The 27,791-nt window shown below is 45.7% G+C and overlaps 1 protein-coding gene across 2 annotated transcripts in view; it reads right to left on the bottom strand.

Annotated features, from left to right (window-relative positions):
* Positions 1-26,423, bottom strand: part of NIM1K (NIM1 serine/threonine protein kinase) — a 49,868-nt gene extending 23,445 nt beyond the window's left edge. Inside the window, exons 1-2 of one of the 2 annotated variants that reach the window (XM_084800695.1) lie at positions 25,965-26,423; positions 25,271-25,390 (exon numbers count right to left, since the gene is read on the bottom strand). The gene's annotated coding sequence lies outside the window, so the exon portion shown is untranslated. The remainder of the gene's footprint in view (positions 1-25,270; positions 25,391-25,964) is intronic. The other variant, XM_084800694.1, reaches the window with a different exon arrangement.
* Between the last annotated feature and the right edge of the window lie 1,368 nt (positions 26,424-27,791).

A 27,791-nucleotide genomic window follows, 5' to 3' on the forward strand; every position in this document is an offset into this window, starting at 1 on the left:
AACTGAACAGTGGTCATAACCCTCCTCAGACACGCAACCCCTGCACAGAGATCCCTAACAAATACAGTCCATTTGAAAGTTTATTTTAGCACTTAGAAATAATTTGCACCATCGTTACTTTTGTCCTCAGCTCTTATTTCTCAACATACACACTGAGATCCTCATGGGGAGCAGTGAGGACATTTTGAGGCAAATGCAATACCAGTGTGAACTGTATTCTGTGCGCGCTGTAACACAGCTGCTTCCCGGCTTGACATCACGGGGCTTACTTTTCTCTGTTACTCATCTCGGGTCATGGGGCTCTCTACTGTGGTAGCACTCACCACCCGTGGCCAGTACACTCAGTCTGATGGGCCTGCATCAGCACTCTTCTGTAGAGAGTCCCGTGACCATCGGGGTCACAGACTGAGATGTCTGTGAGGGCTGTGCAGGTGTTTTATGTAGATGACCCCTCACAGATCCTGTGCCCAGCATGCTAAGGCAGCTGGGTAGACATGCTGAAATGTGGGGCTTATGTTTGCCAAGTTTTGTAATCCCCCAAAGAAACTGGCAATTGAGAGATTTTTGGTTTCGTTTTTTAATACTCTCTCTATATCTTTAAATGGTGGGTTAAAGATTTTTAAAACATAAGTAAGCCATCATGGTGGTGCATGCCGGTAATCCCAGCACTAGGGGAAGCAGAGGCAGGTGGATCTCTATGAGGCCAGCCTGGTCTACAAAGCAGGTCTAGGACAGCTAAGGCTACACAGAGAATCCCTGCCTTCGAAAACAAACAAACAAACACAAACCAACACCCATAAGTAAATGAAACTGAACTGTTGAACCAGAGTTACATGTTGTGTGTATGCGCTCATGTGTGTGCATGTGGAGGCCACCCAAAGGGGCACTGTCTGGTGTAGAATGCCTAGCATTACTGTATAGGGACAGGGAGATGACTCACTGGGTGAAGTCCTTCTTGTCCAAGTATGAGAACATGAATTTGAACCATCAGCCTAGTCAAAAACTGGGGTATCTATAGCCCCAGCCCTGGGGACACAGAGAAAGGGACCTACCCTAGGGACCTTCTTTCCAACCAGTCTAACCCAAACAGAGAGCTCCAAGCTTAGGGAGAAACACTGTCTTGAGAAAAAAATAATGAGATGGAGAATAATAGAAGAGGACCACGTCAACCTCTGACACGTCCCCCCCCCCCCCCGACGCCCATGAATGGACAGCCTGACAGCCAGCGTTCAAGTGAGCAGCATTCAGTCCCCTTCCATGGGGTTAAAGAAGTAAAATCTATTTTGAAGCTAACAAAGTTGCCTTTGAACCACCAGGCGTGGTGGCGCACACCTGTGATCTCAGTGCTCAGGGAGGCAGAGGCAGGCAGGTCTATGTGATTTCGATGCCAGCCTGGTCTACTAAGCAAGTCCAGGACAGCCAACGCTACACAGAGAAACCCTGCCTGGGAAAAAAAACAAAAACAAAACAATCTATTTTCAAAACATAAATCCTCCTATCACCTTTAAGAGATGGTGCTTGCCTCCAAAGAAGCAGGCGATGACATGGAGACACTATGCCATGCATTGAACCACAAGCAAGTAGCCCTGAACACAAAACCAAACACATTCTCCATGTCCCCAGAACTAGCTAATTTAGGAAGCAATGTGGGAACACTCGTACTTATTTGCAACTCACAGTTTATTTTTAGGGCATGAAAATGTTTGCACATTAAGGCAAAAACTGCTCTTTTACTGCTTCGTAACTTCACTTAGTTCCAGTAGAACACATACTGGAAGACAGGGAAAATAGCACACGAGCGACGAGATTAGGGAATTTAGCTCCCTTCGAGCCAAACTGAGGAACAGGGTCAGTGCTCTCTGTGTGAGGAGAGAGGACCGCAGAGCAAACACTTCTATTGTCAGAAAGTTCCAGTGCATATGAAACCTTTATTGAGTCTCCCCTATCTGTGACTGATGCCTGCACACAGAACAGGCAGCACACTTGAGATCTGTGCTGGAAGAGCAAATCCAGGCCCTCCTGCCTGCTCGGCAAGGGTTCTGCCTAAGCTACTCCTCCAGCCTTTATTTGCTTGTCTTTAGGGTATCGTAGTGATTCGGTGTGCTGCCATTTTTTTTTTTTTTGAAAGGCCCTGCCTCAGATCATAGAAACTTCAGGTGGCCACGCTGCTATCTGACTGAAGACCACTTTTCCCAGTATCTGCTGGTGTTGGGCTTGGCTGTATGTTTTAGTCATGGACTCTGGGCAGAAGTAATGAATACAGTTGATAGGCTTCTGCCTTAAAAGAGAGAGGCATGCCCCATCCTCTTGCTTTTTCCTATCTTCAGGACAGCTGGAATGTTGACACAATAGTGTAATTTTTTAAAAAAAATCACCATTTAGACCAAGATGGAAGCCAGTTCCTGAGACTGGCAGAGCCACAGAGAGCGAATACCATCATAGTGTACTGTGGGGTGCCACAGGCTCAAAGCAACATGGACAAGCAACCAGGAAGGCAAACTACCGAAACTGTGAACCAAAATAATGTTTCCTCCTATTAACTTGTTTACTGTAAATATTTTGTCACAGCAGGAGAAAGCAGATTGGTGGGGCTTGGTGGTACACACCTAAAATCCCAGCACCCAAGCAGCTGAGGCAGGGGTAATGTAAGTTTGACAGTTGTAAGACAAATACCAAGTTTCTATCTCAAAAAACAGGCACATACATATATACATCCCTGCTCCCCAAAAGAAGAAATCTATGAGCCCAGATTCTGTCTTCCTTAACCCTGATGGTTATATGAGGAGGTGCCTTGATTTCTTATGTCAAATTCTATATTGTCTGAACATTTTACAACATGCACAACTACTTTTATAATTTAAAATAAAACTGTGTCCTTCTATATCTATCTGTTTATACAGAGATAGACACACACAGGCTGGATAGAGACAGACAGTAGATGAAGGATAGTGGGCCAAGGACAGAAACCAATTACAGAGGCTTCAGATTTTAATTTTCTGGGACTGCAGAATATTTCAAATATTTATACCTTTGTGCAATCAAATTCGCAAACCTTAATTACATCTTATCCTGTGGAAGAAAACACAATGACCCAAAAAGGGATTCCATTGTGACTTCTGAGTAAAAAGCTAGTTTCAAGAAAACAATATCATCAATTTACTTATTTAAATGTTTTTGCTAATATTTTATTTCTCACAGGATGTGCATGTGTGGGCATGTGTGGAGGACAGGGACAACTTTGTGGAGTCAGTTCTCTCCCACCTTTACGTGGGTTTGGGATACTGAACTCAGGCTTGCACAGCAAGCGTTCTTACCCACTGAGCCATCTTGCTGATCCAGCCATCCTTACTTTCCCAGTAAGCCTGTAAATTTTGTAACAGTGTAAATTTCATCGGCTTGAAATGTTACCTGTACTTGGTAAATGTGGTTTGCTTTAGGAAAAAGAAATTTTAAAGCTTTATATTTTAACATTCTTTTCAGTATTTTTAATACAAAATCATTGTTTCCATTCGCTTATAGGCACAGAGTTGTGAATGTGTTCTTTCAGTAAGCATTGCCAGTGTGTGATGAGAGCTAAGGACCTCTACTTTAAGGCGTTTCTGTCAAATCAAACCACCGAGGGACAGGCGATGTTGGCTTAGGGTCAGAATTAGGGTAAGCCTTGGCTTCCCAGTGAATGTCTGTGCTCCGGGACCAGGTCACTTTCTCTCTCAGGGGTTTTAACTGGCAAGTGAGAAGACTGGATCCATGATGTCTTTGGCTCACTCTAGACCAGACCTTCTGGGATTCTGGATTTAGCAATATTAAAGTCCAAACCATCAGCCCAAAGTCCTGATGTCACAATGCCCCCTTCTGGGCCTTTGCAGTATCCACATGGATCAAATTATTTAAAAAGCCCAGAACCCACACTGGACATACTGGAGTACTCCAGCCCAGACCTCTTTTTCTGCCCTCAGCAACTCAGAAGACAGGCCTGAAAGCATGACAGAAGTGGTAGGAGGCAACCCGGAAGAGGCCTGCGGCTCGTGAGAAGCAGGGATGCTCACCTCATAATAAGAGTGCTGGAGACTCAGCACGGAAGGCAGAACGGGATATCTTGTGACCTTTGCAAAGTTGGGTGTCAGCGTAGAGAAAAGGCAAGCGAGCAAACAAAGCACGGATGGCACACTGACTGGGCACAAAAACTTCAGCTTCTATACTCCGAATCGCGTTTCTACCCCCTGAATTCCTCACTGGCTGGTTTCTTCTTCAAATGCCCCATCCTACTGATTCCGGGGTTGGAGTCTTATCTAGCATATGCCCTTGGGACTCTAGAGTCCCTCCTTTTCTGGTTCACGAGCATAGTAGATGGCCTGTAACTTTTCTCGACTTTCTCGATGCTAGGAGGAACTGAACTGAGAGAGCCTACATGCACTGACAGCTAGGGAAGGCAGGGGCCTAGTGCCTCCTGCTTAACTGTGATTGTCTAATGTGCCCTAACAGCACCTTGTTCTAGAAGTAAATCATAATGATTTATTTCTTATGCATGGAGAGGGTGTGTGTAGGGGGGTGGGGTGAGGCAGCTCTATCTTTTTTTTTTTAAAGACTTATTTACTTATTATGTATAAGGTGCTCTGCCTGCATATATACTCACAGGCCAGAAGAGGGCATCAGATTACACTGTAGATGGTTGGGAGCCACAATGTGGTTGCTGGGAATTGAACTCAGAGGCAGCTCTATCAATAAAGGCAACTTGCCTCCAAGTCAGGCAGCCTGAGCTCAGTCCCTGAGACCCATTTGGTAGGAGGGAGAGCAAACGTCCATGGTTTCTCCTCTAACCTCCACACCTGAGCCATAGCATGCAAGTACTTGCTCCAACACACAATCAATCAATAAAAATGTAATTATATATTTTTTTTATAGGAGCAGGTATTAATGTAGAAGGTGAGGCCAGGCTCTAGGGAGTTTACAGTTTTGTTTTGTTTTTATTTTTGTTCTCGAGACAGGGTTTCTCTATGTTATCTTGGCTGTCCTGGACTCACTTTGTAGACCAGGCTGGCCTCGAACTCACAGCCATCCACCTGCCTCTGCCCCTCCTTTCCCCCCAAGTGCTGGGATTAAAGGCATGTATCACCACTCCTGGCTGAGTTTACAGTTTTATCTCCATCTGCTTTACCAAAATAAGAAAGATTATCACCTGGTTTTCAGCAAATGTGGGGTGCGTGTTAGGAGCAGTACCTCCACACACTTGCCACCCCCACCTGCCACCATTTCTCCTCTCTTACTTTTTCCTTTGCGTTTTATTTATTTATTTTAAGTCACCTCAAGAAGTCTTCTGCCAGGTGTGGAATATCCATGACCTCAGGGACCTGTCTGCACACGTCCTTATCTCCTCCGCTGCAGCCGCGCTCACACTTCCCTCTCCTAACCAGCTGATGATGGACTGCTTGACAATCCGTCCCTACGGTGCTGCTGGCTTCATCCTGAGGACACCATACTGACAACTCAGATGACCACACATCACAGCTTCCTCAGGAGAGAGACAGCAGGGAGTGAGAGCTATATTTACATTACAGTAGGTGAATGAGACGTCTGTCTTTTTATTTTTATTTTTATTTATTTTTCTCCAGACTTGTTCCTCTCCCAGCTTTCCCCGTGTGGTGGATGGCAGCGCGTCCTCCCCATGTGGTGGATGGCAGCGCGTCCTCCCCGTGTGGTGGATGGCAGCGCGTCCTCCCCGTGTGGTGGATGGCAGCGCGTCCTCCCCGTGTGGTGGATGGCAGCGCGTCCTCCCCGTGTGGTGGATGGCAGCGCGTCCTCCCCGTGTGGTGGATGGCAGCGCGTCCTCCCCGTGTGGTGGATGGCAGCGCGTTCTCCCCGTGTGGTGGATGGCAGCGCGTCCTTCTGTTGGGAGCTGTAGACACTGACTCCTCCTTTGGCTCACATTTCATATTTAGTCTGCCAGCCAATCCTGCTGGTCCTCTGTCAAAGAACACAGCCACTTGCCACCGAGCCCAAGCCACCGCCAGCTTTTGGTTGGCTTTTTTACCCACTGGTGAGGTGGCTCAGAGGATAAAGCCACTTGTCACCAAACTTGACAGCTCCCACGCGTACATACACACAAAGTAAATAAGTTTAAATATACAAATTGTACGGAAATATGGCTCCTTTTTTTTTTTTTTTTTTTTTTTCTGGTCTCGGCAGGCCCACGACCCTCCAGAAATTTCAAACAAAGTATCCAGTAAGATCCTTCTAGAAGATATCAAATCAGGTTACTTCTTAAAACCCTTAGATTCCTTTCCATGCTATTCACAGTAAAAGCTTAAACTGTCATCCAAGACTCTTTTCCATGTGGTCGTCCCCTTCCTATCTGAGGCCACATCCTCCAATAGCCATCTTTACGCACCTGCACTCCAATACTGCTCTCCGCCCTCTTAAACACACTGGGCATGCTGCTGTCACCTCTGCCAGCACATGCTGACTCTGTGAGTCTGAGTTCAGTGTTAATGCTTTCAGGGAGATTTCCCACTGTACAAACCAAACAGTGTTCTCCTTTGTACCTCCAACACCTGAAAACACGAAGCACGGTTTCTTCCACTGCTTCGTAAAGCTATGACTCACAACGCCAGGCTGTCTCTTTAATCAGGTTGTACACTTCTTAAGGGTAGTGACCATGTTTGAGTTATCCAGACTCCCTCCCCAACAACTGCAGTCATCTAGGCAGGACGTCTTAGTTAGGATTCTGTGGCTGTGATGAAACACCATGGCCAAAAGCAACTTAGGGAAGAAAGGGTTTATTTGGTCTTGTAGCTTATAGTCCGTTCTCCAGGAAAGTCAGCAGGAGCTTGAGGGAGGGGCCTGGAGGCAGGAACTGAAGCAGAGGCCATGGCAGAATGATGCTCCCTGGCTTCCTCCTTAGCCTGCTTTCTTATACCACCAGGGATGACACCTAACCTTGCGGGATGGACACACTCATCTCAGCACTCAGTGGGCAAGAGGCAGACAGATCTCTGTGAGGTTGAAGCCAGCCTGGTCTACAGAGTGAGTTTTAGGACAGCCAGGACTACACAAAGAAACTCTGTCTTGAAAACCAAATTCTTTATGAAGCAGAGTTGGGTTTATGTTTTAATATAGGTTAAGAAAGACACTCTTGAGAGTGCAGATGTGTACTTCTCAAAAAAGAGTCTCAGAAAGTAAGACAACCCAAGTGTGGGTACAGGTGTCCAAGAGGAGATCACTAAGACAAGCGTTCTTAAGCAAATGGTGGCAAGTCAAATAAGCCTTTATGCCACACCAGACACACAGTGAGCGGAGCCTGACTGAACAGAGTTGGCTTTACGCCTAGGTGAATGAAGCCTATGCCGGAAAACACCTTCAGGATTTGGAAGCAAGCCAGCATGTTGGACTAGATATAGAAACCACAGAAAGAGAAACAAAATAGATACATTGACCTTATCAGAACTGAAACTTTCTGGATACTAAAAAGATGTCACTAAGAGTCAGATGAAGGGCTGGAGAAATGGCTCAGAGATTATGAGCTCTTCCAGAGGTCCTGAGTTCAATTCCCAGCAACCACATGGTGGCTCATAACCATCTATAATGAGCTCTGGTGCCCTCTGCTGGCCTGAGGGTGTACATGCAGACAGAGCACTGTGTACATAATACATGAAAAAAAAAAAAAGTCAGACGGAGTGGTGCATGCCACACCTGAAAAACAACAGGTTGGGAGGCAGAGGTGTGTGTGTGGGGGTCCTATGAGTTCAAGGCCAGCCTGGTCTACAGAGTGAGTTCTAGGAAAGCCAGAGCTACACAGGAAAACAAAAACAAAACTGTCTCAGGGAAAACAAATTTAAAGACTGAAGCATGAGGAAATGCCCATGCAGTGTAAACCAGCAAATAAAGATCAACTTAGGAGGGAGTTTTTCTTTTTGTTACTGCCAGGCCTCAAACTCACTACCCTGCAAACGGGAGGCATACACTCCACTGAACTCCATCCCATCCCAGGGAGGAGCTTCTACGGCTTGATTTGTCAAAAGGGTTAAACTGATCCTGCACACTTGCTTCTGAGTGTGGCGTACATCCATACACTTGGCCCTGTCAGACACCTCGCAGGAGTGCCCCTAAGTCATTACTGTCACTTTCTTTTTTACCCTCAAAAATATCTTACTACATCTGTCACTGCCCCCTCTTATTTTGGAGGCAGAGAGGGTAAGTACTGGTGTAGCTATGGATCGTCTCAGTTTGGGTCATTTTGTTTTGAGAAAGGGTCCTACTATGTTGCCCTGGCTGGCCTAGAATTCGCTGAGACCCACCTGCCTTGGCCTGCTGAATGCTGGGAAAAAGGTGTGCACCACCATGCCTGGCCTCCTCTGGTGCAGTGATGCTGGGTGGTGGTGTAGTGCACAGCACTTTGCTTTCTTGTCAGCATCATTCCCCAGAGAGGATTCTCGGGCCAAGTAAAGCACAGTGCTCATTTCCCGAGAAATGACTTCTTTAAGGTTTTGTTGGCAATGGGGCAATTACTCGGTCTGGTGCTCCTTCCTACAGCCAAGTGATCTCGGCAGTGGGCATAAAACAGTCTTTAGTATGATTATTTTTAATTGCTGCTTTTATTTTATTTTATGCTTTAATTTCGGCTTTTCAAGACAGGGTTTCTCTGTGTAGCCTCGGCTGTCCTGGAATTCGCTCTGTAGAGTCAGCTAGCCTCGAGTGCACAGAGATCCATCTTCTGCCTCCCGAGTGCTGAGATAAAAGCATAGGCCACCATCACCTGGCTTGTTTTTCAATCTCTAGAGATTTCTGTGTTATGTCTCCTCTGAAACCAGAAGCTGATTTATCAAATAGCCCAGCTAAATAATGCGCCTAGGATCATTTAGGCCGGAGAATCCAGCTGGAATCCTTACCGATGATCAATGTATTAATCAGCTTATTTTCAGCTCTCTGTAAGCACTATTATTTGTGCTGTTAACAAACATTTGTTAAATGTCTACCATGGACCATTGATTTCCCCTTCTAAGGATGAGTAACCTTGAGAACCCAATGTCCCGGACATCCGCTGTGTAGTTTAACATAGACAATCAATGCACCGTTGAGGTGAGAACACGGGGTACCAGTGCTAATGTCTGAAATGTGTCCTGTGTCTCTAGCGTGGAAACTGGCCAGGATGGACCTCAGGCCCTATGTTAAGACAGTTAAATTATACTAATGCATTGTGTTTCAAGGAGGTCAGGTAAAGTAAGCAAGCCATGAGACCGCTGTGCATTTTCTTTGGGTAATTGTCTATTTAGATCCCTCGTGTGTTTTAAAATTGGTTATTTGGAATCTAGAGAGATGGCTCAGCAGTTAAGCACTTGCTGCTCTTTCAGGAGACCCAAGTTCAGTTCCCAGAACCCATGTTGGGTGGGTCACAACCACAACTACCTGTAACTACAGTTCCAGAGGATCTAACACCCTCTTCTGGCCTCTGAGGGCACTTCCACCCATGTACACACACACACACACACACACACACACACACACACACACACACACACACTTAAAAATAAAACAAATATCTTTAAGTTGTTAAAGTAGATTGTTCATTTTCTTATCATTACATTTGCTATTTACATTTTAGATATAAGTTACTTATTGACCCGTTGCTGTAGCATTTGTTAGTAGGGTTTACTGAAGGACACGGAGAGGGAAAGGTCACAAATTCCTTAATGGATACTGATTTTCAAAATATTTTTCCCATTGTGTGGATTAACTTTCTTGATGTTGACCTTTGTAAAGCACAAGTTTTTTTCCCTTTCTTTCTTTTTTGTTTTGTTTTTTGTGTTTTGTTTGTTTGTTTGTTTGTTTTTCAAGACAGAGTTTCTGTGTAGCCTTGGCTGTGCTGGATTTGCTTTGTAGACCAGGCTGGTCTTGAACTCACAGCGATCCACCTGCCTCTGCCTCCCGAGTGCTGGGATTAGAGGAGTGCGCCACCACACCAGCCCTTTCCCCCTTTCATTAATTGAAAAACCATATATTTTGATGATGTTTCACTTGCTTTCATTTATTATTATTATTATTTTTTCCAGCACAAACGTGTACTGGGGGAGGGGCATCGGTCCTTCTCGGCTGCGGTCTTCATGGCTGCCAGCGCATTGCTAAGCTCCTCCCACTTCCTCTGGGCCCGGATGCGGATGTGCGTGGCCACCCTCATCTCCACGAACTTGAGCATTTGCAGCCATCTAGCACAGGGCATGTCTGCTGCTTCCAATGGCAGCCACGACAGGACATCTTTTATTATTTTTACTTTTGGTGTCACCTGTCACCTAACCCAAGGTCAGGAAAATGTGTATTTGTTTTATTCTAGGATTTTCATTCTTTAAATTCTAATGTTTGACATATAAATAGGTTTATTTATGGTGTGAGGTAAGGACATAGTGTCATTTTTTCTGTGTGTGGTGGATCTCTCTGTCTCTCTCTCTGTCTCTCTGTCTCTCTGTCTCTCTGTCTCTCTCTTTCAAACAGTGTTCCTCTGGCTGTTCTGGAACTCACTCTGTAGATCAGACTGGCCTCCAACTCAGAGATCTGCCTACCTATGTCTCCCAAGCACTGGGATTCAAGGCTTGGAGCACCACTGCCCAACAGCTCTGTATTTTAGCTGTAATTATTTAGGTTGGTTGGTTGTTTTCAATGCTGCTCATATATTGTTACTTACCAAATGTTGTTACCAAATGTTTCTGCTAACTGTCCCTCCCTTTGTAGCTGCATTCTCTCCATCTATTTGTCATCTGTTATTATATGTGTTATGTCTGTGTGTTCAAACCCAATAAATCATTGTTTTAATTGTTTTTCTATAATTTGTGTATGTTTTATTGCTGTTAGACAGGGTCTGGTTTCCGCGCTGGCCTGGAACTTGCCCAGTGGCTGAGAGTAACCACGAAACTCCAATCCTTTCCCTAATCTGTTTAGAGTGGCGCACAACAGGCGTGCACTGTTGTGCTCAGCCTTTTGGGTGCTGGGTGCTGAGCCAGGGCCTCATGTATGTTAGGAGAATAGTCTTCCAACTGAGCTACATGCCCAGCAAGTGGGTGTCTTTTAAAGAAGCTGAAACTAGGTGTATTAGTACAGGCCTCCCAGCCACTCAGGAGGCTGACAAGGGAGGAGCACAAGGTCAAGGCCTGATTAAGGAACTTAGTAAGGCCTTGTCAGAAGAAAGAAGAGGGAGGCCAGGCGTGGTGGCGCACGCCTTTAATCCCAGCACTCGGGAGGCAGAGGCAGGCGGATCGATGTGAGTTCGAGGCCAGCCTGGTCTACAAAGCGAGCCCAGGACAACCAGGCTGACAAAGAGAAACCCTGTCTTGAAAGAAAGAAGAGGGGAGGAAATGGAGGGGGAGGAGAGGGGAGGGGGGAGGAGAAGAAGAGGGGGAGGGGAGGGGAAAGGAGAGGCGAGACTTGAGAGAGAAAGAGAAGGAAGGCAAGAAAACCAAAAAGGAAAGAAAAGCGACAGATGAGAAGAGTTTCCACGCATAGACTTGGGTACTATTACAAGCCCTGAGCATGAAGAAATGCTCTCTGCTTTGCTCTTCTTCAGATAGCGCCGCTGCTCAGGTGCGACATACAAACACGAGTGAATAATGATCTCCACACTGACATTAAGGGACGAACTGCAGGAAGTCCCAATCAGACACAGACACGCCCAGTGAGGCGCAGGAAGAGATTCCTGCCAAGCGGGGAGCCCCTACAGGAAAGGGGTCTCGCCCTCGTGGACCCTGTGTGCTCAGCAAATGTTCGCGAATGAACGATGCATCCCTGGGTTAGTACGGATCTCGGAGGAGGAAGCATGAGATTTTTCGATTTTAGAAATGCCCGTGTTTCCCACACCGAGGCTGCTTCTGCCTGTTCTTGGTGTGCACGATTAAGTCCCACTTAGAAAAAAACTTGAGCAAATATAGGAGCACACCCACCCACACATTCCTATACGGGACATTGTCTCAACTCACAGAGAAATATTCCTGATGTCTACAGGGGAGAAAAAAGCTGTTTTGCTCATATAAGCCAAAGAATCTAGTTTTAAAGCAGGGGTCAATTTATAAAATGAAAAAGAATATTCACATTTCTTCATAGGTTTATATCTATGTTTATACCAGGTTCAAAAGTATATTTGTAATAATTTTCGTGGGAGACAGAAAAGCCTCTGAAGACGCGGGGCGCCTAGAACTCACATAGTTACAGGCAGTCATACTGGACTTCACACAAAGAGGAAGTGTGTCGAAACCAAGCTGGCCTCACAACTTCACAGAGGCAGTAAATGACGCAAATATGAATCGTGGCGTCCTTGAGCAGAAGTGGTCCTCCTACCTACACCTCACAAGCCTGACATGACCCATTGATGTGGTCAGTGCTGGGGACTGAACCCTGGGTTTCCTGCACGTTAGGCAGAGGCACCTTACCTACTGAGCTGCATCCCTAGTCCAGACAGGCCTCACCTGCTAAAAACAAAACACACAGCTCTTTGAAAGGATTCTGAAGGGGCTGGAGAGGGGCTCGGTGGCTAAGAGTCCTTGCTATTCTTGCTGAGGACCGGAGTTCAGATCTTAGGACCCACGTCCGTGGTTCATGACCACCTGTAACTCTAGCTCCAGAGGATCTGACATCATCTTCTGGCCTCTGAGAGCGAGAGAGAGCGAGAGAGAGCGAGAGAGAGCGAGAGAGAGAGAGAGAGAGAGAGAGAGAGAGAGAGAGAGAGAGAGAGAGAGAGAGAGAGAAGAGACCTGACCCTTGGTCTCGGTCCCGGCTGAAGCAGGAAGAGTAATTCGGGGCCAGCCTGAGCTACCAAGTCAGACCTTCACCTCAAAAACCAAACCAGGCCACATCAAACAAACAAAACCCAAAACAACAACAACAAAAATGGATGGGAAAGGCTCTGGCTGGCTGGCTATGCCTTTCTTTACTTAATGGCTGGGCATAGGCGGTTCGTCCGCAACCTCGGCCTTGGTGACAGTAAAGAGAAAGGCAAATGTAATTAGAGATGCTTTGCTCTCCAGAGTGGTTCCTGGCCAGGATCTGACTGAGCAGTGATAACAGGCTGTTGGAGAGAGAGTTTAAGAGCTGCCAGCAGGCGTCTCAGGCAGCTCCTGGAACTACACTGTTCTGTGGAGCTTGCTAATTGACCTGTATTTCTGACTGAAGAAATTTCCCCAAGGAGGCTAATGGAAGTAGATAATGAGGATCTCTCATCTCTCAGGGAGCGGAGCTCAGAGCTCTGGGGAGTGATCATTATTTAAATGCAAAAACATTTCAAGAACCCTCAGGGGCCCCACGGAGTTCTCTGCCTCCCACCTGCACCCTAGGTGGCTTCGGCTTGACTTTTTTGAATTAGAGTTGTGAAGCTAAGGAGTGCGTGGCAGTGAAAACCATGTAGTCTGTGAAATGTACAATTTCTGAGAACTTTGTGATAGTAGCAGCTATTCATTTACATGCAGATCTGTGCATACAAAAGAAAAGGGTGTGGCAGTAGCCCCAGTGAGTGACCGCTTGTCAGAAGGAAGGGAAAGGAGACTGGGGTTGAGGAAGGGTCCAGCTGTATCACATTTTTCACCATGTAGAAGTCTTCTATTATTATGCTGATTTTTATTATTATTACCCTATGCCCTAGGGGCAATGTGTGTGTGTATGTGTGTGTGTGTGTGTGTGTGTCTGTGTGTGTCTGTGTGTGCAGTGCACACACATCTCTATTGTTATCTGAGAATGTCTCCTATCTCTGAAAGCCATATATATAAAAGTAGCTTAGATGTAATACAATAACCTGTCCCATCTGCCTGGGATGACGGCCTCCCAACACACAAAAAAGGAAAGCTTTGAATCTAGAAATAGATGAACAAGAAAGGCACAGCAGGCACAACTTAATTCAAGTGACACAACTACCAATTGGCTGCAATGGTAAAAGAAAGAAAGAAATGAAACCAGGTGTAGTGGTGCATGCCTCTATTCTCAGCAGCTGGGAGGCAGAGGCAGGTGGATCTCTGTGACTTCGAGGCCAGCCTGGTCTATAAAGTGAGTTCCAGGACAGCCATAGCTACATAGTAAAACAAACGAGAGATAGATAGATAGATAGATAGATAGATAGATAGATAGATAGATAGATAATAGATAGGTGATAGATGACAGCTAAATAGATGATAGATAGATAGATAGATAGATAGATAGATAGATAGATAGACAGATAGACAGACAGACAGATGGCATTTGTAGAGTTCTGTGCTCTCCACTAGGCCTGCAGGAGCAACAAGGGTGAGCCAAAACTGTAATTAGGAGTACATCTGGTAGGCTTTCTAAATTAGTTTTCTCTTGAAGTTAGGACTTGGAGAACCCAAGTACAATGAACACAAGGATCATGACGAGTACACTCACACAAGGAGTTCCAGGTGCTCCAGAACACCCAGGAGCAAACTCAGAGCTGTGTTTAGCCTGGATACTGTTGCCAGGTATTAGACTGAGGGACAGTGAGTGGCTCGGTTACATTTATCAGTGGGTAAAGCTGTGCAGATGCTACTGTGTTGCCATTGTATCACAGATGACTGCAAGGGTCTTAAACACTACATGGTTTATTCTGGGCCACGGCGGCGAGAAGGGTATTTTGGAGCACAAAGGATGGGAGTTCCTGCGGTGGGGCCCGAGATTAGCAAGCAGTCTTCCGGAGAGGAGCTCCTGTGGCAGGGCCAGGAGGGATGAGAGGGAGAAATGGGAGACACCCAGATGCTGCCCTGGGTTGTCTTTTGCCCTCACCTAGTCCTGTCAACCTTAAAGCTTCATTACCCATCCTGATCTGGCTATATCCCCATGCCCCAGCCGCCCTAGGGCAGGACTGGATTCCACGACACATAGAGACTCACTCACATGAACGTATCGGTAGACCCCAGGGGCACTAAGTGGAGAAAGAAAAGTGTTAAGGATATAACGGGTTTATTAGACTTGTTTCATGGCTAGTGATACGGTTGCTGTGTGTCTCCAGAGGGGACTGCAAAAACTTCAGCCCTCTTCTCTTCCGCTTTTTGTTCCCTGGTCAAGAGCAGGTGGTTTTGTTCCACTATGCTTTTCTCACCATGATGTGCTGAAGTCACTGGAGCCAATAGCTCATGAATATTAGAACCACAAAGCCAGGCACAGTGGCGCACACCTGTAATCCCAGCACTGGGGGAAGCAGAGGCAGAGGCAGAGGTGTGGAGGTTCCTCAAAGAACTAGAAATAGATCTGCAGTAAGACTTAACTGTGTTATTCCTGAACTCTATGTCCTACCACAGAGATGAACATGGTTCATCCATGTTCATTGTTGCTTGGTTCACAATAGCCAGGAAATAAAAACCTCCCATACCAGGAACAGGTTATTTTTTTTTTTTTTTTTTTTTTTTTTTAGCTGTTGGCCAGTGGAGTCCCGTAGACCCCTGAACATTACAAGTGATTGCCACGGCTTTTGGTTACTCTCCAGAACTTGTAGTTAAGACCTTATTGCTGAAGGTACCACATACTTGAATCATAAAACATGGAGAACAGAGCCGGGCGTGGTGGCGCACACCTTCAATCCCAGCACTCGGGAGGCAGAGGCAGGCAGGTCACTGTGAATTCAAGGCCAGCCTGGTCTGCAAAGGGAATCCAGGACAGCCAAGGCTACACAGAGAGACCCTGTCTCGAAAAAACAAAACAAACAAACAAACAAACAAGTTTACAAAGGGAATCCAAGGCTTCCTTCCTAGCCCTTGACTAAGGGTGAATAGCCAACAAAGGAAAGGCGAGTTGGGAAGAGAGACTGGGAGGGAGAGGGATTTAAAGGCTTTAAAAAAACAAAAAACCAAAAACCAAGTGTATTACAGTTTAAAAACCTGGGTTTGTAAAGGCACCTGGCACGAAACCTTTAGGAAAATGTTGCATAATTGCAGCAGATCTCAGACCATTCTCTCAGACTAGGCATTAAACTATTAGTCGTTGGTCTTTGGAGGGCAGGGAAACAGACTGGGGATTCCTTGGGATCCTGGGCAGACACTGAACTGCTGCTAGTGCCTTAGAGGCCTAATTTAACTCATTGCTACTTTGTATTGCTTTTGGCTCCTTAGGGGAAATACAGAACCAGAGAGGCTAAGGAGCAGGAAGAAGGGCCCAGACTAGTGCGTGGGGCTGTGTTTGCAGAGCTGTTTGGAGAAGGTCTTTAAAACTGGAGGGGAGATTATTGGAGTTAAATCAGCTGGACGCGACTAACAATAGCACATCCTAAAAATAAAACACGGGAAAAATGGAGACCTTTTTACATTTAGTGTGGCCCTGTTAGCCTCGGCAGCCTTCCATACTCAGGTTGGTTCCATTGTTTAGGGGCTGGCACAAATGCTGGTTTGCAAACATTCTGGTGCTTCCAACTCAAATGGTCCCGCAGGAATGTCTACCCGAATACAGCATGCTTCCCAGGGAACCACAGCGTGTCTTAGGGAGAGCAGAGGGACAGCTCTTCAAACCCAAAGTGTTTCAGAAACTTTCCACTAGACATGAGCTGCCCAGGGGCATTCCTCCTTTTTTTTTTTTTTTTTTTTTAGCAAACCTGCCCTTCTTTCAGAGACAGGCACAAAAGCATTTAAAGACATTCGGTTATTTTAAATTTTGTTTTACCTTTCATTTTTGTCATAAAACAGTTGTTTATAGTTTATAGTGTTCAATTGTTCAGATAATAAAAATATGAGAGAAATACCTGTTTTTCTACCTTCTGGGCAGTTGTCATGCCATCTTTAATAATAACTGTCCAATTCGAGTCACTTCACTCAACACTTAGGTACCCTTCTTGGTTCCTGGGTGCTCAGAAGCCTGGAAAGACCAGACTGAGGACCAGCTGGGAAGAACCCCACCTGATAATGGGCAGGATGGGCATGGGCACCAGGAAGGGTGGAGAAGTGGAAAGAAAACAGCCAGCATCTCGGAGACAGCAGAGGCAGCACTGACTTCTGCTTGGAAGACTCTGGAAGAGCCACAGGGAAGGAAGAGCGGGGATCAAAAAGGGAAGAACACTGAAGCCGATGTTAACACTTGAATGTCATCTACTAGGTGGTCAAGAAAGAAATGAAGGGTTTCTCTTGCAAAATTAGAATTCACAAAGAATGTTGTGTTTAGCACCAAACTAAAAGTGTAGCAAGTTACTTAGCAGCCTATCAGTTTCAGAGACATGTTCCAAGCCCAGCTGATAGGCCTTAGCACCAAACAAAAAGTGTAGCAAGTCACTTAGTAGCCTATCAGTTTTAGAGACATGTTCCAGGCCCATCTGAGAGGCCATGCATGTTTAGATAAATGGTGAATGTCCTGCTCACATACCCTCATCATTTGAATCAATGCAGAAAAGTCCATACAGAAATCAACACCACAATTTCTGAGAAGAGGCACAGCTACCACTTTGGGAACACCATAGACTTGTAGGAGTCTAAGAAGTAATTAATATGAAAAACTGAGTTTTGGGGCCTGGTGAGGTGCTTCAATGTGTAAGGACACTTGTCACCAAGCTGAAAGGTCCAAGTTCAATCCCTGAGGCCCACGTGTTATCTTCTGACCTCAACAAGCATATGATGGCATGTGTGCATCCTCCACACACACATAACACACAGTGAATAAATAAAGGTAAAAAGAACTTATTTTAAATCTGCATTTTTGGAATGATCAGACAGGTAGTTTTCTTGGGGGGAATAAACTTTGACTCAGCATTATGAGATGGAGGGAGGCTTGTTAGCAGGCTGTTTAACCAACTAGATTCAGGGTAGGTTCAAGCTTGACAGGTTTTCATGTTCTCTGGGAAAATAGCTCAGTGGGAGAATGTATGCTTACTGTATATGAAGCTGTGGCACCCCTCAATCCCTGGTAACTCACAAAAAGAAAAGATCCTGTAGATGCCATCAGACCATGCAGTTAAAACTTCAAGTAAAGCCAAATGTACACTGCTGCTTTCCGTTACTATACCAAGTCATGAGATGAAAGGGTTGCTGTGCCTCACAGGTTGCGTGGTCCTTTTTTTGTACTTGTTTTTGTTTTGTTTGGTTTGGTGGTTTGTTTGTTTGTTTGTTTGTTTTCCAAGACAAGGTTTCTCGGTGTAGTCTTGGCTGTCGTGGACTTGTTTTGTAGACCAGGCTGACCTCAAACTCACAGTGGCTGCAGTGAACAAATATTCCCATTTCCCCACATCTCAGCAGCATTTATTGTCATTTTTTTTTCTGTTAGTCTTCCTGATTGGGGGAAATGTGAAATCTCCAAGTGGCTTTAATCTGCACTTCCCTGATAACCAAGGATGCTAACAATGTTTGTTTGTTTGTTTGTTTTTAATGTTAACATTAAAAAAATGTGTCTCAGCCATTTTAAAATTTCATCTTTTGACAACTCACTTTATTTCCATGCCCTATTTTATAATTGAGTTGTTTTCTTCCTATATATTCATTCTAGATACTAGCCCTCTGTCAGATGTCTAACTGACAAAGATTTTCCCCATCCTGTAGGCTACCTCTTCACTTGAATGAGGTGTCCTTTGCTACCCAGAAGCTTTTTAGCATCATGTGGTCCTGTTTGCCAATGGTTGGTCTTAATGCCTGTGCTACTGGGCTCAATTTATAAAGAGTATTTCATCACTTTTTTCTCTGTAATATTCAGCGTATAAGCTCTTATGTTGAGGTTCTTGATTCATAACAACCAATGAGATGGAAGCAGTAATTAAAAATTACTAGCTCACAAAAGCCCAGGACCAGATGGATACAGAATTCTACCAGACCTAAAACACCTCTCTCTCTCTCCCTCTCCCTCTCCCCCCCCCTCTCTCATACATACCAATACTCCTCAAATATATCTTAAGACAGAAAAGTGAGAAAAATATCCACATTATTTTTATGAAGCTAGTATCCAATATTACCATGATAGAAAAGAAGACAATTCTCCAACAAAAAGAAAGAAAGAAAGAAAGAAAGAAAGAAAGAAAGTTATAGTCCAACCTCTCTAATAACCATGGATGTCAAGGTTCTCAATAAAATACTTTCAAACTAAATTCAAGAGCATATCAAAAAGAGCACCCACCATGATTAAGTCAGCTTCACTCCAGAGTTGCAGAGATGGGTCAACATGTGTAAATTAACAAATGTAATCTACCAGATACATCTTGTTAGGTGCAGAGAAAAAAAGTCTTGACCCAATTCAGCCTCCATCCCTTCCTGATGAAAGTCCTGTAGAGACTCGGGGTTTAGAGACATATCTCAGCACAGTAAAGGTGATTTACAAGAAGCCAACATCACGCTAAATAAAGAGACACCAAGAGCATTTCCACTAAAATTAGGAACAAGACAAGGATTTCTCTCTCCATTCCTACTCAAAATACTGCTTGAAGTCTTAGCTGGAGCAAAAAGACAAAATGAAAGAAATCAAGAGGCTACAAATAAGAAAGGAAGAAGTCAAAGTATTTTTATTTGCAAGTCAGATATGATTCAAAACATTAAAAAACAAACAAACAAACATTAGAACTCTCGGGGGAAAGTACCTTCTGATCCTTTTCTCCTGTCTACTCACTTGATGTTAATAATCTCTCAGTCACCTCTGCTCCCGACGAACACAGTCACATACAAATTGTGTGCAACCTGTCTAAAACTAGCATTCTCTTTTATATCTTCAATACATCCTAGCATCTAATGGAAGCAAGGACATAGTAGGTTCCAAGCAAATACTAGTAAAACTAACAGGAAAAATAAAGCATACTATATGAGGTTCTATAAAGGAATATACATTACTAGCACCTTTGAACAGATATTTGGATGTAGCAATTCTTTTACCTGGTGTTAAGTCGGTATTGATAGCATTTTATTCTTTATAACAGTGAGGAATATTGAAAGATACCTTTATTAATTGTTTACCATATGGCAAACACTCTGCTAATTATTCTTATACCATTGATCTAGTCATTGTAACAAATTATGTAATATAGAGACTAAGTTACTCTCCTATTGCTGCAAAGAGAGACACTGTGACCAAGGTGACTTATAAGAAGAGTCTAAGGCAACTTGCTTACATTTTCAGAGGGCGAGTTCAAGCCGAGGGCAGCATGGGGCAATGGCAGCAGGCAGGGAGGCATGGTTTCGGTGCAGTAGCTGAGAGCTCACATCATATCCACAAGGTGGAGTCAGAGAGAGGGAGAGTGGGAGGGAGAGAGGGAGTGAAGTGGGGGGGGGGGAGTTAGAGAGAAAGAGACTGGGTCTGAAGTGGGTTTTTGAAACCTCAAAGCCCATCATTCCCAGTGGCACACTTTCTCCAATAAGGCCACACCCCCTAATCCTTCCTAAAACAGTTCCACCAAGCACTCAAGTATATGAACCTACAGGGACCACTCTCCTCAAACTACCGCAGAGGCTGTACTCCACTGTGCTGATGAAATAAGCAGTTTGAAGAGGTTGAGAACTCTGTCCAACGCCAGATAGTGAGGGCCAGTCCCCTTGGATGCAAAGAACCGGAAAGAGAAAGGAGGAAGAGAATGACTTAAGACAAAGTAATGAAGTGTGTGTGTGTGTTCCCTAACATCCTTAATAACAGGACAATAACAGTTATAAACAGTAAAAATAATCTCAGGGCTGCACTGAGAAACAGATGACCTAACTTGACCTTTGGGCCCCTGAAGAGGGCACAATTGTTCCTTGGCTCTTTGATGATTGCAGCTCCAATCTTTAGTCCAGACATGCCATTAGGTCATTGAACACTGCAAAAGAGCTCAGAATCTGTAGTGTGCGATTTTTCATTTTGCCCAGGCTGACTTTGGACTCTTGGCTTCAAGATATATCTCGTTCATTAGCCTCCTGAGTAGCTAGGATCACAGCCAACTGCCACTGCAGCAGCTGAAATAAGTCTATTTTTCTTCCTTGTCAAGTCTTCTTTCCCTCCAGCCCATGAGGCATATCTTGTGGTGTGTATGTGTGTGTGTGTGTGTGTGTGCGTGTGTGTGCATCCAAAGCCTCGTGGACATCAGTCAGACACTCTCCACCACTAAGTGCATCCCTGGCCCATGTCTTCCTTCTGTGGGAAGCACATGACAATTTGCTCAGTTGGATTAAAGGCACTTACTTTGTGGTCCCCTCATGTTTTTCTCTGAAGTCTTCTTAATTTCTCTATACAAGATTACTCTGAGTGGGGGTCCAGGCAGACTAGCTGAATAGAGGAGGAGGAGGAGGAGGAAAGAGGAGGAAGAGGAGGAAGAGGGGGGAGAGGAGGAGGAGGAAGAGGAGGAGGAGGAGGAAGAGAAGCCACTAACAGAGGGACTAGAGAGATGGCTCAGAATTAACAATACTGTCTGCTCTTGCAGAGGACGTGGGTTAGATTCCCAGCATCCACATAGTGGCTCTGAACATCTGTAACCTCATTTCCAGGGCACCTGGAGGGAGGCCCTCTTCTGCCCTCCACAGGCATGGACATGATGCAGACATACATTCAGGAAAACATTTATACACATAGAAGTGTTTTTCTCTTTCTTTCTTTATTTTTCTTTGAGATAGCTTTTCTCTGTGTAACTCTGGCTGTCCTGGAATTGCTTTGTAGATCAGGCTGGCCTCAAACTCATAGACCTGCGTGCCTCTGCCTCCCACGTACTGGAGACTAAAGGTGTGTGCCTCCACCACCCAGCTTTTTTATTTATTTATTTATTTTAATTAACAAGCGCTTCATAGAGGGAAGCGGTAAACTAGGACTGGGGAAAGTGAGAGAACAGGGAATCTCTCATAACCAACAAGCATTGGAACTGGTAAGTAACTGGTTGGGATGGGAGAACTGACAGTGCTGTGTTGCACAGCAGAGAGGAGGCCAGAAAAAGACTATTGCTTGCCAGATGCATTTGAACTTGAGGAACATTCCAAGAAGAGGTGTTTTTTGAGCCATTAGAATATTTGGCAAGAAGTAGCAATGGGTTCTTAAAATTTTTTTAATGAAAAAATAAAAGTTTTCTCCAAAAAAATCATATATGAGAGAGAGAGAGAGAGAGAGAGAGAGAGAGAGAGAGAGAGAGAGAGAGAGAGAGAGAGAATTCCACAGAGCATTGTAGAGGTCAAGTGACAGCTGAAGGAATTGGTTCTCGCCTTCCATCTTGTTTGAAGCGGGGTCTCCCGTTTCGCCATTGTGCTGTGTACTGCAGACTTGCTGACCCTAGAGCTCTCTGCCTTCCACATCATTAGGACTGCTGGGGTTGCAAACACAAGCATCACCAGTCCTGGCTTTTATGTGGCTTCTGTAAAGCCCCCAGGCTTACATGTCAAGTGTTTTTACCCACTGAGCCATCTCCCTGGCCCAATGCCTGCCATTACCAGATAAAGGGTTTTACTAATGAGGATGTAGTTGAATTTCATGTACAAACTATGTTGCAAAAAGAAAATGGAAGAAGTGGGCTGGAGAGATGGCTCAGAGGTTAAGAGCCCTGGCTGCCCTTCCAAAGGTCCTGAGTTCAGTTCCCAGCAACCACATAGTGGCTCATAACCATCTATAATAAGATCTGGTGAATGCAGACAGAACACTGTATATATAATAAATAAGTAAATCTTAAAAAAGAAAAAAGAAAGGAAAAGAAAATGGAGGAAGCAAGTTGGAAGGAGCAGATAGAGTTAAATCCTTACCTAGGATAAGAGTAACTTGAGTAGAGACTATGTCTAAAAGTGATAGGCCAAACCCCAGCAGCATAACATAATTATTTGAATACAGGAAGGGAACTGAACAAACTGCTAAAAGCTGACAGTGATTATATTTGGGGAGTATGAGTGTTGTTAGTCTTGCCGGGTGGTGGTGGCTCACTCCTTGAAATCCCAGCATTCAAGAAGCAGAGGCAGGTGGGTCTCTTGATTGAGTTCGAGGCCAGCCTGTTCCACAGAGAGAGTTCCAGTACAGCCATGGCTTTACAGAGAAACCCTATCTTGTAAAACAAAAACAAATGGCCGGGTGCTGATGGCACACGCCTTTAATCCAGCACTTGGGAGGCAGAGGCTGGTGGATCACTGTGAGCTCAAGGCCAGCCTGGTCTACAAAGCGAGTCCAGGACAGCCAGGGCTACACAGAGAAACCCTGTCTCAAAAAACCAAGAAAACAAAACACACACACACACACACACACACACACACACACACACACACACACACAAAACAAAATGAAAAAACTAGGAAAACAGACAATCCTAGGAGACAAGTACACTTTTTTGAGGGCAACCTGGTTTACAGAGCCAGTAGAATTCGTAAAGAATCTGGTAATGTGACTTGGCTTCCCTCACGGCAACTCCCTTTATCCCATGCCCTCTTCTGTTCACGCTGCCTTCACCTGCTTTCTCCTCACTTGAGGGTTCCCTTTCAGCTTTAGTCTTCCCTCTGCCCCAAACTCTTCCCTCACCACCCTCACTCTGCCTCCCTTCTCACCCTAATTCTAATCTTCATTAACATGCCAAGTGACTTACATTCTTGCTTTAATTTTCCAGGTGGGTAGCTGAAGTCATTTGTCCTTGGACTGCAACTTACCCACCTATACAACTGGTTGTACAGAAAAATATTCTGTATTACAGTGGCTGAGCTAACCTTGAGGCTATTCAAAGTAATTTCAGACATATAGGAGGGTTAATCTCAGCTGCAGACTGCTGTCATCAATAAGTGATTTGAATGTTTTCTTCTGAGATTTATAACAAATCCTAGAAACTCAGCCAATGCATGAAGGTTCTTTAATCCTAGAGAAGTGCGGATTGAAGTTGAATGCAAGTCTATTTTAGTTTTTAACATCCCTTGAATGAAGTTCTGTACGTTGCTGAAAACATGACTTTACTTTCTCCTTTTTATACTATGAGCAGCAGAATTTCCAAATTTCCACTCATTTGCTATCAATGTGTGAGATCGATGTCGAGAAATAAAACAAATCGTGGCTGTTGAAGAATTATATTTTTAAAGGCACCATCAGTTGCTGATGAAAGTATTTAAAGTGTGGTACCACTGTTTGTCCTAAATTAAGCTTTCTAAACTAAAGCCCAAAAGCTAAATAAGATGGTGGAAAGGTTTATAACCCATTTGTATGTAGTTATGACTGGGAAACTTAGATTCATACAAACCTGCCTTTATTTTAAATGCAGTTTAAATAAGGAAAAGCACACACTTCATCCCAAAATCCCAGCCACATTTCTCTCTAGCAGAAAAAGGCCTTTTCTTGAAGGGTTTTCCAGGCTCACCACTTAATAGTGGTCAGTCCAAAAATAAATGCATGAGAGCTTTACTAAGCACATTCAACAGCCCACCAAAGGTGGATCTGTGGAGAGCTGGCCTCAGCTTTTCCCCCAGTAGCCTCTGCCAGGCCCCCCACCTACATTCTCTGGCTCCTAATTAGAAAGCTAATTAGAATTCCAAATTTAACTGCTAAATAGACAGGGCAGTCTGGTCCCAGGCCAGGATTCCTTTGAACATCAAACAGCCCCTCTGTCCGCTGTTGGTGCAGTGAGTGTGGGAAGAGAGCTGCGCCCTCAGGACCGATGGCCATTTGACTTGCAGGAGGACAGCAATGTTTTTACTCCCATTTGTTTGAGAGGGAAGGTCTGAAGAATAGACTATAAATGCAGGCGAGGCGGCGCGGGGGAGGGGGGGGGTGGTGGTGGAGGGGCGGAACCCCACAAAAACACGGCTTAGCGTTTAACACTTTGAGCAAAAGAAACATATCTTTTTATGAATTCGGTTATTGTTGGGGCGACGGGAGGGGGCGTGAGGAGGTCCCCTTCAGAAACAGTTCCTGGTTCCAACTAGGCAGCCTCTCTGAGTGCAGGGCGCCTTCTGTAGTTACCATGGCAACCAAAAAAATTATAAGGGCTCTTGCAACACTAACAGAAACCGTCTCCTGAAGTGTTTCTGTGAATCACACTGAATGCTGATGATGCAAACTGTGTATATAGATTTTTAAACATTTTTTTAAAAAATCCCGATCACGACAAACAAATATCCGTTTGAAATTGTACCTTGGAACACATTTTTGTTCCACTGTTTTGTTGTTGTTGTTGTTGCTTTTTGTTTTTTGTTTCCCTTTTGGTACCCCAGGCCCCAAAGTGCAAACGCGATTTGTTTAATTTCCAAACTTGTCTGAGTTACACCACCCATGAGCAACACTTAGAATGCGATTCGTTTGCCCTTATTTTAAAGTGGGGTAGGGGAGGGTGAGTTTAACATAGAGCACTCTGTTTACTAATCTGCTCTAGAAGGGGGGAAACTGGAAAGCAAAGGGAGACAGCAAGGGTGAGGCAGAGGGAAGAGAGGAGGCGGGGAAGGGGGGGAGGGGAGTCTACCTCTTGGCCTCTCCATAGGAACCTCAAACGGGTTCTGCTTGCAGAAGGCATTTTTTAAAGACGCTGTGGAAGTCCCTTCCTGGCTGTATCTCCAAATCCTCTTGCTCCACTATAATAATCCTAGAGAGATTATATAGGTGGAAGAGAAATGAGCTTCCTTTTTAATTTGTTGAGTCTTCCCAAACGAACACCCCTTTCTAGGGAGGATTCTGTTGTGTAGTGTCCTTGAGGGTTCAGGCCACCTCCTCCCACGGGGCTACAGCTGTGAGAAGTTACATCCACTCTTAATCCAGGTCACACAGGTGCTCAGTCCTAGTTACAAACTACCAGATTTGAGCCCGTGCCTACTCTTGTGGTTCAGAAAACTAGGGTATATGCTGCCCTCTGGCTCACGTGTGGGACCGCAAACAGACACGAGTGACCGCACCGAGCACTCAGAAGGGTTCATACGCGCACCCAGACCCCCGCCCCGGTACCAACGTCCCCTTCTTCGAGGTGATGATTGACCCGGTGGACGTCCCCAGGAGCGCCTAACCTTCTCCTAACCGACTTCACCGCTACCGCTGACCAGAACTTGTGTCCTCCTTTTCTCTTTTGCGGTCCCGGAGAAGTGCCTGTTTCTAGCCACGCACATCTGCAGCGTGGAGGTGGCGAGGCTGGCGTGACCCAGGCGCTGGCAACAAGCCCCGCTTACCTCGGTCAGGAGGCCGCCGGGGGAGCTCGCTGCGCGGCCCGGCTAGGCGCGCAGAGCGGCAGGCGCTGGAGCAGGGCTGGTGAGTGTCCCGGAGCGCAGACCTCTCTGGGTCCCTCCTATGGCTCCGCGAGCTGTGATGGGCAGCAGATCTGACCCACAGGGCCGTGGCAAATCCCGCTGCCTGTCTGCGCCTGGCTCCGCCGCCACTAGAGCCGAGTGCCCCCGCAGCGTCCTGAACAGGACCAATCCCGAGCAGGGGGCTGGCTCTGGGGAGCAGGGAAAGGAGACTGGATGGCCACCGCGACGCGACTGTGGGCCTGGTCCTGGCAGGCCGGTTTCTATGGCAGCCAGGAAGGAGGAGCGGAAGAGAAGGGAGTGTGTAGTTGTGTGGCAGGGGGACACCCACCGCAGACTTTCCGGGAAGGGGTTCGGGCCTCCTGCATAGAAGATCCCTCCTAGAGCGAAGATGGGAAGCAGAGACAAGGCGAAATCAACTTAACACCTAGCGGAACAGCCCTCGCGCCGTTCTGTCCCTCTAAGTGAGCGCTATCCTGTAATCCTTCCAACAGAGCGGGGACTTCCAGCAAAGCTCCCCCACCCCTTCCCCGTGACTCTGGCAGGGCATAATAAGCATGGAAGAAAGAAGTGCTCCTGCGCCCCTTTGCCTGCATCCCTGCATACGTCAGGCCTCTTTCTCACGGTGCCACTTAGTCATGCCCCCCCCACCCCACCCCACCGCACCCCCCGTTGCCAACCTGCTCCCTGCTGTGATACCCTGGCTGGTGGTAGGTGCCAATACTATTTGTCTAGCTTACAAACTAGTAAGGCAAGTAAATCACTGGATTGAGTGTGTAGCTAGGAATTTGATTTGAGATGCCAAAGAACACAGAAGATCGTTCCTGGAACTAATGTGCTTTACCTAATATCGGAGGAAACTGAGTTCAGAGAGGTAGTTAACTCAGCCGGAGTCTCACAGATGGCTTAACGGCCGAGCTAGGTCTAGGAGCCTAAGTTCAGCTTTGTGAGCAAGGTGTCCACTTTCTCTTTATTGCCTACCCCACTAAATGCCAGGGCAAAATTACAAGAATCAAAATAATCTACACTTAAAGTTCTTATGAGGCAGAAATTAGGGGACTGGAAGTTCTATTCCCCTACCAGCCAGACACTGTATTAAACAATTTTATAAAGACCAACTCCCCACAGCAATCTGAGTAGGTTCTGGTATTACCATCCCTATTTTAGCAGATAAGGTAACATAAGCAAAGACAGACTATGATTGTCTCCAAGGTTTGGGATGTTGGGGCTGGGGCTGGAACCCAAGCAGTGGGGACTCCAGACTTAGTCAAGAACTTCCCTTACTGCCACCCCCTGAGTTCCCCTTAAAGGGGCCAAGGACAGAAAGGGCAAGACAGAAAACCTTGGACAGCTCCACGCTGTCATCAGCTGGCTAGGTTGGGGAAGTAGTCTTTTCAGTCTATTGGCTTCCCTCCGCAGGACCTCTGAGCCATCTCTCCAGCCCGGGCACTTTCTTATCAGCAGGCTCTACAGTTAGAAGTCTGTGCTGAGGGTGTCAACAAGGCCAACCGTAACTTAATGGGCTGCAGACTACCAACTTCTCCTTGACTCCTCGCGTGGCAGAGGGAGGTGGTCTCTCATAAAGGTTTGCTCTCACGCGTGAGATTGGCTCTACTCTAACGACCTAATTATCTTCCATCTCCCAGAGGCTCTCCTCCCAAAACCAGCAAACTAAGAACTGTGATTTCAATACACGCACTGGGAATGGGGGGGGGCACATAAACACTTAGGAATCTGGAGGGGGCCCATCAG

This window comes from Acomys minous (genome assembly GCF_964271855.1).
Source record: "Acomys minous genome assembly, chromosome: 11".
NCBI classification, from domain to species: Eukaryota; Metazoa; Chordata; class Mammalia; order Rodentia; family Muridae; genus Acomys; species Acomys minous.